Genomic DNA, 11,561 nt, shown 5'->3' on the forward strand with positions numbered 1-11,561 from the left:
GGAAAATAACGACTATTGGTTGTTGAATCGACTTAAGAGCTATAGAGCCAGTAAGTAATAGTTTGATTTTCAGACCATTGTACCGAATGGTCGTAAGTTTTATGCTGCACAAAGATTCAATCAGTTTAATTTTGGCCATTATAAGAAGTGGGTTATTGATGTAGACAAATGCTCATGTACCCTTTACAACTCATTTTATGTAGAAGAAGAAAAGCCAGTCAGTCACTCAATAGTGTCTGACAGTGAAGGCTAGCAAATAAACGGGTTTCCTTGCATAATTTGAATATTAGGAAACTGCTAACGATTACATTTCATAGATAGGACATGACATATTAATAATTAATGCAAAGTTCTAAAGAATTTGATGTTGGCTGCAAAGGAACATTGTACCTTTAAAGGTCATCTACACTGTACATGATTGTAGAAGCCTGTGATCCACCTTTTTTTCCTCGAAATTACTATAGTTGCCTATATTTTTGCACCAAATTGATTTTGGTTTTTTAAGTTTTATGTTATGAACCAGAGCAAAATAACACTGAGTTCCTATAGGAAATCTATTTATTCAGATGGTCATATCTCAGCCAATACTTAACATATTCAATTGGTTGTCGAGTTTCGATATTTGGACATTATTTTTGATGCTCTTTCAAAAATGAAGAAAAAATTAAAAAATTCCCAAAATAGATTTTTGATGACCTCACACTTCACCACTCTATACTCAAACTCTTTTAGACAGTATATTATTACAGTTCCTCTAAAAAGAAAAGACCATCCTGATCAGTCAAACATTTAAAACAAATTGAATTTTGAGTCATTCCATGTGTTGGAACAAATGTGAAAGATGAACACCACTTCATCAGAGAGACATTAGCAATTCGGCCAATTTGAAGAGCCCATACCTACAGTTGTATAGAGAACTGCAACTTCCAAAAAATCATAACCTTTTCATTTTCGTCCTATTTGTCTGATTGTTATGCTTCCTGCTAGAGAAGTTTGATATCAAACTTAGATTTGTTTAGCGTAGAACATACTGTACATGTTTTTCAGTCTATGCAAATTCTCAGCATTTATAATTCTGCAGGCGTATTCCTAGAATTGCTAAATTTCCTCACCCCTAAGTATGTAGTCTCGAAGTACAGACAGCTCTTGCGAAAAAAATCATTGCCATTAGTAGAACTTTGGTAAAGTATGACAAGATCCATAAAGTTTGTATCAATCTGATACTCCAAGCCATTCATTTACCTCTGGAAAGTTCTTAGCTAGCGCTGGCCAAACAAACAAAAAATTAAAGGCCAGCTATACAAAACTTGCATGTAGTAATTATACAGTTGTGTATCTCACTTGAGCTTTTCTCCATGCAAATTAGGGAGCTTCCTAAAAAAAAAACACTTGTTCTCAACGACTCAAGATCCAGTTGTTCTTACAGATTGAATATTAAATCATGTTGATAATATTTGGCAATCAGTCATAACACAAATTTTTGAAAAAACCTTTACCGATATAATTATGTATGCATAATAAATTACTTTTCTTTAATTTGATTTCTTTCTTTCAAGGACTTTGATTTAAAAAAAAAAAAAAAACATCTGTAGCACACAAAAGATTACAGATGAACTGGTTTAAACACCTTTATAGCGTTTTGGGGGGGAATCCTACAAAGTACTAAGTTTAGGCATAACGCAAGACACAACATGTTTTGATAAAGGGATCAATTTTAATAACAAGTAAATGAGGGGTCTGTGTTAGCAGACTATTCAGACCCAATATAAGGATGTCTGTGCAAGCATGGCCAAGGAAGAGGGGGTGTTATAAGCCAGCTAAAACAAACAACTAAACAATAGACCTGTCAATCAAAGGCAACATGACCTTTGGGTTGACCTGGCCTGTCAGTCAAGTGAGACCCAGTGCTATTAAACCACAATCAAAACACAAAATGAGATGCAAGCCTTACAAGCCTTCTGTAACAAGCATGGACCTAAAAAACAATGTAGGACTGCTGTATGATGGATACTCAACCAAAGAACCAGTTGCACCCCTCAGCAATAGTGGGGAAAAGAGGAAATACATGAGTAATAATTCAAATGAATTCCCAGACATTAGCAAAATGAGCATGGCTGGAGTGGAGATGAAAAAAAGGATCAATAAATTATGAGCATGGACCTAAAAAACAATGTAGGACTGCTGTATGATGGATACTCAACCAAAGAACCAGTTGCACCCCTCAGCAATAATGTGGAAAAGAGGAAGTCAACCCTGAGAGCTATGTGTGTATAATGATTCAAATGAATTCCCAGACATATAGCAAAATGAGTATGGCTGGTGAAGGAAAAAAAAAAGGATCAATAAATTTATGAGTATTGAATCTTGATCAAGACACAGCATAGAAGTCCTGTAGTCTCTCAATAGCAAGAAGGTGGTAAATCCGTATTAAATTATATCACTTAATTAATGCCCTTCTGTTTCCAAATGAATGATACACTAATGTAGCAATGAAAACACAAATGAGTTACAAGCCTCTGTTACAAGCATTGACCTGTTAATTATCTCACTATTGTCAAGAAGCAGTTGCACCTCTCCAATGGGGAAAAGCTAAAGCTACTGAACTATCATGATTTGAAACTTTAGCAAAATGGCTACATTATATTACTGGCTAGTAGTGAAACTGAGAGTTTTTGGATCATAATTACTTTGGCAGTCTTTGGTAGGCCATTAATAAGTTCAAAACAATTCAAACACACAGCAGTCAAGATATAGTTGTACCTCATGTATTACATCATTTTCTTCTAATCAGCTTGATGGAAAAATGATTGGCAACTAACATAACAGAGCTTTTTATCTTGGTCTATTATCAGTGTTGACTGTGGAGTATGCAAAACCAAATAGAATTCAGATGCAAGCCTTGCAACACTTTACATACACTCAATAGTCAAGACCTAAGAGTACAAGTAAAATTAGGAGTAAGCAGAATATATCCATTCAAAATACATGGGAGAAAGCAATTAAAGGGCTATCCAGCAACTCTTGGGATGAGTTCATTTGTATGAAAACTAAAACATACATGTAACTAGGGGTGCGTTCAAGCAAATTGAAGCTAGAATCACAAACATGAATCACAAATCAAAACGCTGTTACAAAACAAGGTCACTGCGAGAAAGCGTTTAAGCGAATTTCCATTAACGCTGATTCTAGCTCATTCCGAGCCCAGCCACTGCGCAGTTTGACCCAGGAAGTATAGGTCAACTTTGGCGCGCTTCTTCTTTTAGCCCAAACCAGAACAGGCCACGATAATGACGCAAAAGAATCATGATTGATATCTCTGTTCTGAAATCAATCAAATTTTAGCGACCGTGATTCTGCAGAATCATGATACGAAACGCATCCTTTTCAGTGTTTCATGCTTGTGTTTTTAAACACGTTTATTTTTACGACCGACAAAAAAATTGCTTGAACGAAACGTGTTTTAAACTATATGGGTGGTATTCTCATAAGTTAAGCCTGGACTAAGTCCAGACTAAACAAGAACTTTAGTTCACACTTCTATGGAATGCTAGTTTTCATCTTCCTCCTTCAATATTCATGACAAATATAATTTACCAAAGACTGTGTTGAAATTCAGTTCATACTCATATTATCTTTTTATTCCCATTTCAGTGCAAAATTAATTTTTTGGACACTTTTCATTGAAGGTTTAAAATAATCTGTTCAGGGTAAATTAGTTCACAACAGGCACTCCATAAAAGTGTGAACTAACTAAGCACGCCCTAACTTAGTACGCGCTACCGGAATACCACCCTATGTCTTTAAAAATTGTGATTCTAGGGTGAAAAAGTGTCGATATAACGCACCCTAGGTAAACAGAATGGCAAAATTTTGAAATAAATTGGACCAATAATGAGAGTTCTGTATGAATGTTTGAAATATTAGATCACTCAGTCTATGCAAATCTCAAATTGGTAGTTTGGTCAATGGATTGTGACATACATGGAGTCACGAATAACTCGCCCGTTTGCAGTGTACAAAGATATCGTTCATTTCTGTTTTGCTCCTCAGTGCCTTCTCGAACTCTAAGGATACTACTCAAAATATATTATGGATAGCATGATCACCCTCTGAAGAGAAAAGACCTGCGTCATATTTTAAAAAAAAGATATATTAAGTAATTATGTCACAAATGGGAAAGTTGTCTGCTACATGTACTTCATCACAGAGACATTAGCGATTCAGCCAATTTGAAGAGCCCATACCTGTAGTGATTACAACTTTCAACAATTCATTTCTTTTTCATTTCTTCTCTGATTTCATTCAAACGTTCGCCAGTCTACTTCTCTGATTTGTTTCAATCTGCTTACTTGTAGAGTAGTTTACTATCAAGGTTAGATTTTCCTGTAATGAGGGATGTAGATATTGACTTAAAAATAGCTAGAACTTAATTAGATAGGCCTTGTATTTATTTTTACACCAGCGATACATGGCAAAGATTAGTTTTAACAGAGTTCATGGTAGTGCTGTAGTCAAACGTTTAACCGTCCGGTATCCGACCGCCCATGGCGGATTCCGTTTTCAATTGGACGGTTTCGTTTTCCCGTTTTTTTTTTTTTTTTTTTTTTTTTTTTTTTTTTTTTTTTTTTTTTTTTATTATTATTTTTTTTTATTTTTTTCGATTTATGCCCCTCCACCTGGCACTATGCCTGGCAATGTTTCCCAGCTCAGTAATCGGTGTGTTGACTCACCACTCTGAAACTAGAACGAAACTCCAAATTGTCTGTCATCTTGGTTTGAAAGTAATCTTTGTAATAGATCTCAATATGTAGTTTATAATAATAATTCATCCAATTTTTACACAAGGTGTACCACAAGGTTCTATCCTAGGTCCTCTACTGTTTTTCATTTACATTAATGATCTTACACATTTTTCTAAAAACGACATTGTTACTATTATATGTGACAAGTTCACAAGTACAAATCGGCGCCTATAATTGAAAGTCCTACCCGCTTTTTCAAACGGACCTGGCTTGTCGGCAAAAAAAAAAAAAAAAAAAAAAAAAAAAAAAAAAAAAAAAAAAAAATTAAATATTATTTTAAATCGTTTAACCGAAAACCGTCCGGTTTCGACTGGCGGTTAAACGGAATTGGAGATATCCGTGATGTTACAGCACTAGTTCATGGCATAGTTATGGCAATTCATGCGTCAGGAAAGCACTTATAAAGTCCTTTTATATGAGTCAAATATAATTAACTATAGGTACTGGTTTTTGATATTTGATTTTTTTTTCTTTTTCTTTTTCATTCATTAAAACAAATGTATTATAGTTTTGTTTGTAATTAGCTTTACTACATGTATCATTTTACAAATAGCAGGAAGTATGCATGTAGTGAAGAAAAACTCTCAAAGAGTGAACACAGTAAACAGAGCTTGTAAGTTGTATTCCTTGTTTCCAAAAGAGAAATAAAAGACTTCTGTTAAACACATGAGGGTCAGGGTAAAAGAGGGTCTTTCCAGTGAGCGATAGATAAGCTACTAAACACATGTCTCATGCATTTTCCTTTCTTCTTTCTTTCATTAGAAGGTTTGAAAATAATTCAAGATCCAACAGGAGTTAAAGGAAGCTTGCTTACTAAATCTTGAGGTTGGTAGAAGCTTTTGCGATTATATTACATGTTATGATAGCCCCGTCCCCAACCGATTAAAGTTTTCTGTATGATTCAAGTTATTTCACAGATTTTCTGAAAGCTAACCATGATCTCGATCCTGACAAAATGATAAATCGTAGTCCTATGATGAGGAAAGCTCAAAAAGAACTTTGGATTAGATTTATTATTTCTAAACTTATAAATTGTTATCATTATTTTACATTATCCTAAGAAACAATAGAGAGCTACAATCTGAATCTAATTAATCTGATTGTATTTTACAGTTGTGCAGTATGTAAATACAAAATCCTACTATTGGAGCAGATTTTGGAATGGAGAATCTACAGATTTCGTAGAATCAAAAATACCTCAGAACTCAGAAGTTACAGCATACAACAAGTTTTGCAAACTTTTGGTAAAACTTCTTGAAGACTTTGTTCTGGAAGATCTATCTTATACCGAGGAGGTAAGAATTTCACAAACTGCTGTTTCTATTTTTCTCTTCAAGGTGTCAATCAAAATTCAAGTGACCTCAAGCCAGGCCTGACGTTTAAACGATTTAAAACCTGATAGGAAACAAACAGAGGTTTCCATTCATCAAGTTTATAAAAAATGATTTTCAACTAGAGAAGGGGAGAGGAAAAAAATTAAAAAAAGATTTACAAATAAGTTGTGAATTTCTGAAAATATTACTTAAGACATGTAAATTCTGCTTGAATGCGTAGGGCCTATCCAAGTGTGATTTTGACAAAGTAAATAATTTTCAGCTGATATTTCCTTATCATTGATTTCTCGCGATTTGAATGTCATCAAAATTATATCTTATATCAAGAACTTTCAATATTGTTTCACTGTAGCAGAAATACATTCCTCTAAAACATTACGGTACTTTTTTGGAAGAATTAAAATATCAAATCCACAATATCATTTTTAATGGCACAATGTTATATATTGCCAAGTAAAAAATAATCTCTGATTTCTATAGCATCCATTCTGCATAAATGGATTTATCTCAGCAAAAGTAAGCAATTCTATAATGACACTCCTCTCGACTCCAATTTTAACAAACTAAGGCCTAAAGCTTTTATATGATCCATCCCATATGAGACATCAATTCACAATTTTTTTCGCAATTCTTTAGTACTCCGAATGAAAGGTGTATTGTTTTGGTAAAATTTAAGTTCTCTCCTTTTTTCATCAACATCTAAAAGAACATCAAATAGATCAATTAGTAGGCGGTTTCTCTGCAAAATTTGTATCATCACGTATTAGTCAACTCAAAACGTATTCTTTCACATGATTGGTAATAAGAGCTTCCATTTCATTTTTTGAGAGGGGGGCATTTCCAAAACTGGTCTTTACCTTTAACAACATTGGTCATTTTGTATCACGTATTGCATCATATATAATGTGACGTTGTAGCCTTGTTAATGATGATATGACCCAAACTTTTTCTCTCTTTTCTCAATTTTATATTTTATTGTTGTTTGTGTCGACAGTGGTGGATCCAGGATTAAATGAGGAGCCTTTACGGCATGGGGTACGCTTTTGACCGTTGTGCCCCAGAAAAACTTCTTCTAGCTTCTTCGTTTGGTATTATAATGGCTATTAGTCAAGTTTGACTATTGATGCCAATTTCATCCAATCTCTTTCCCCAATCTCATTTTAATATAATATTAAGTCTATTAACCCAGTGTTATGTAACAAAACAGGAATAATATTTCAAATTAAACTACGAGCTGCACACAGTTCCAACTCATGCTGGCCCTGTCCTTTCTACGGTGCCTTCTTTATAATGAGCCCAGCGAGTTACGTTACGCCGTATCCTTCTCGGTTGATAAACTCAACCTACATGTAGGTCACTCTAGATGCTCTATGGTATCTTCCGAGGCATTTCTGAAATTCTGAATGCGTAAACTGAACATTTATGTGAATATTTCTTAGCTTTTTTCCTTCTATTGTTTTTTATTGGAAGGGGGGGGGGGCCTGTGCCTCCCACAATTGACCCCCTGGATTCGCCCCCGAAAGTAGATATGTATTTATACAATTGTATGCTTTAATCTATTACTTTCTTTGAGAAAAATCACGATATTGATTGTTAATTTATAAGTGATATTGAAACAAAATTTTATGTAGTTTAATGAGACAACATTGATGCATGCCCTAACCAGCAAATAAAATAAATGAAATGATGTCATCTGAAGTTGTACACTCTAGATCTATGCACTGTGGAAATGACGGCCTACACCATGGATTTGTGTGAATGATATTAATGATTTACTTCTTGCACAAGACATATTAATTTTATGAAGACAACATGCATTCACTCATCACACAACATTATCATTATGTGTATGCTGCCTGTGAATGATGTGATCTGAAACATATGCACAATGCCACAAGCAGTAAATCATGTTGAATTTTCCCAAACGTCCAACATTGAACATGTCGTAATTAAACCTACATCAGTACCATCCCATGTCGATACATGCTAGATACGATTCCGTGGCTAACGTAAAACTGGTATTTTGAAGGAAATTACACCAAATCTCGGTGGTCCTTCGCGACACCGCATCTCTCAAGTCGCTCACACATGCATGCACACACAGCTCAGCTACGGCCACACAACATGCAAGGCATTCGATCGGTGGATCGGTACGAACGCTCCGTGCATGGTGATAAACGAATAAATCATACAGCAACTCTGCCTTTCCACACATCAGAACACTCCCCAATACAAAAACGGGCGTTATATACGGCTGCCACTCACACACGCTCAATATTGCTATTCGCACTCACAACAAAGAAATCTCGAAAACTGCGCCTGAAATTCGTCCCGATTTCAACGAAAAATTAAATGTTAGGACTACAGCTAAAAATTGGCGAGGGTTAGGATGAATTCTAGAGGTGTATTAGCTTGATTTCGACGAGTAAATGCGCGTGAATTAAAAGTGACAGGATAAGAAAGAAATTTTGAGTGACATACCTACTATGTGTCAGTCAGGCATCAAAAGCGACCAAGTTAGATTATGGCGGCGGGGCCGCTATACAACAAGGCTATGCACTGATTGACATACGTCATAGTACTCATGCATAATGCATCAAATCCTCATGTTTAATTAATTTAGGGCGGAGTCTTGACCTTTTCACTATGTTATAGGGGTGTAGTTGTCAATGTTTATGTTTCTTTAAAGAAGATTTGTATCAAAAAATATTCAATAACATTAAATATGTATAAACATACAAAATATAGTACGTCGTATGCTTTAAAAATTACTTGAATTATATGAATAATCATAAGCAAACATTTTGTAAAAGTATTATCCCCCACTAAGTTTTCGACGAGTCGTGACGTCATAATCACCTGTGTCGGAGCAGCAGGTGAATTTCGTCGAAAGGCGCTGATGTACCACAAATTGGTCCTAATCCCAACTATACCACCAGTAGTGCAACCACGGACCTACCATGGTGCAACCATATTCACTCAGCAACATTTGTTTTCTTCAAGTGTTTATTTATTTCATTCTGATGTCATCCATTAGAAATTGATTTAAAAATAAGAACATTGGTATGTCCAATGTGAAAACTATAAATATATGTATATTTTTTTCAATAGATTTGAATTGTTATATTCTTGTACGACCGGGCAGGAGCAATATAGTTCGAGATGGAATTATATTTCATTAATTAAAAAACATTTTGTTCAAGCATTAATTCATTTCAATTTGATGTCACCCAATCAAAATATGTTAAAGAAAATCGAAAATAATTCCATGTAAAATCTATCGATTTATTTGCAATATTTTTAAATTTGTAATGTTCTGTTTAGAATAATATATACGCATTTTACAAGATCAAAAAGGGAAAAGTTGTTATCTTTTTTTTTGCGATTCCCCCCCCCCCCCAGCACTTTACAGGGGCTTTAAAGTAACTCAGCCCCCCACCTTGATTAAACATGTGTATGCCTACATCTATGAGATGAAAAAAAAATATCCTTTGCAATCGCCCCCGTGAGCAATCTGACGGAGGCGATTATGAAGCTCACGAGGGCGAATCACCCACCGCCCCCGTGTATTTTGAGCCTTGGGGGGGGGCACCAATTAATGAAAAGGGCAGTTTCTGGAGGAAAAAAGGCACCTACAAGAGAAATATCGAAGCGAAAAGATACAATTTTGTTTAGACATTGACATACCCCTTCATTGATTTCTCTATTTGTTTCTCTTCATACATCATACAAGATATTGGTTAAGCATCATACATTGAATGTGATGGTCTGGATATTCATTTGCAAGTAAGCGAAGCGAGCGAGGAAACATTTAGATTTGTGAGGTCTCAGTGCGAAGAATTACATTCGTATATAGAGGGGAAAACCCCAATCCTGATTGAGTTATAAGCACATTATAATACTGACAGACTGAAAAAGACCTGATAAGTAATATAATTATATCATCAATAAATGCGAGCGAGCCTATATAGAGAACGAACTTTGGGGAGAAAATTGCTCTAAGTCCCTTTAAATTAGGCATTAGCCTAAGGGGCAAGTTTAATGATGAGAGGAAAAGGGGACCCTCATCGAAAGGGATAAGACACTTATTAGAAAAGGAGCACATACGGTAGGGTAGTTATCAGAAGTGAAATAGGGCACTCCTTACCTGGATGAAAGACCGGGCACTTATGAAACTGGGAAATGGGCATTTGACGACGGAAAAGGGACACTCAGATTGTATAGGACCATTTTGGTAAAAAGGGGCATTAAGAAAAGGGGGTAGGTCCTTTTTTTAAAGGAAATTATCAGAGGTGAAAAGGGGCACTTATCGCCTCTGAAAAGGGACATTTACTTGAGATTAAAAAGGGCATTTATGAGAATGGATAATGGACACCTATTGCAAAGGAAAATAGGAACTTGTCGACGGGAAAAGGAGCATGTGCCAAAATAATAAAGGCACTCATCAGAGTTAAAAAGGGGAAGGGGCATTTTTACTAAGTAAAAGGGGCACTTTTCCTGTGTAAAAAGGGGCACATTGGGGGTACTTGAGAAAGTGGTCTACTATGCCCCCCCCCCCGGTCTTTTTTTATTAACATGACTATCAGAACCTGGTTCATTAAGATTGTACATGCATGTTAATTTGAATGTTGGTATAAAATCCTATTGCAATTTTCTTTTAATGGGATTGAATACATGTAGTGTGAATACAAACTAAAGACAAGAAAAGAGTACGGCCTGTATGGACCCCGGCACCCGCCCTTACTAAAACAAGTTTCCTTCAGGAAATAAAAGAAAAAAACAAGGAATAGGCCTACGAGCAAAATCGGAAAGGATATACAAGCTCCGTTTAGTAAACGGGGATCATACTCAATGATTATTACTATCCAATTTATTTTACTATTTTATCTGCTCAAAGAAAAAAAAGGGACATGCGATAAGATTTAATCGCGATCATTGCAGTTGTACGAGTTTTAAAAGGGGAAAGATCCGATTTTGTCTGTGAGCTATATGTATCTTATTATGCATCTTATTGTAATAAGGAATAACTTTACAAACTGAACTACTGGAATTTAAGATAAATTTTTGAGAAATAAAGGTTCTGTGTGTTTCCCTTAATTTTTTCAAATTATTTTTAAAATGTACCTTTCCAAGCGGATGTTATTTTCCTGAATCATAATGATACACAAACGAATGAAACGATGACCGACTTATTTTATTTTTCTCTTTCATTCACATGTTGTGCATATCATACAACACTAAATAAGCCTAATTGACAAATGAGGAAGATAATGATGAGAAAATTATTTGAAAAATAAACATTAAAATGAGTTAATTTAAGTTGGGCCCATAAAAATCCCGGATAAAAATGCCAAATGAGCCACTGTGTAGCCCGGCCCCCCCCACTCAGTGTTATTTAGGGTACGCATATGCTCGTACCCTCTTT

This window comes from Strongylocentrotus purpuratus, unplaced genomic scaffold, assembly GCF_000002235.5.
Source record: "Strongylocentrotus purpuratus isolate Spur 01 unplaced genomic scaffold, Spur_5.0 spur5_scaffold_1, whole genome shotgun sequence".
Taxonomy (NCBI): domain Eukaryota; kingdom Metazoa; phylum Echinodermata; class Echinoidea; order Camarodonta; family Strongylocentrotidae; genus Strongylocentrotus; species Strongylocentrotus purpuratus.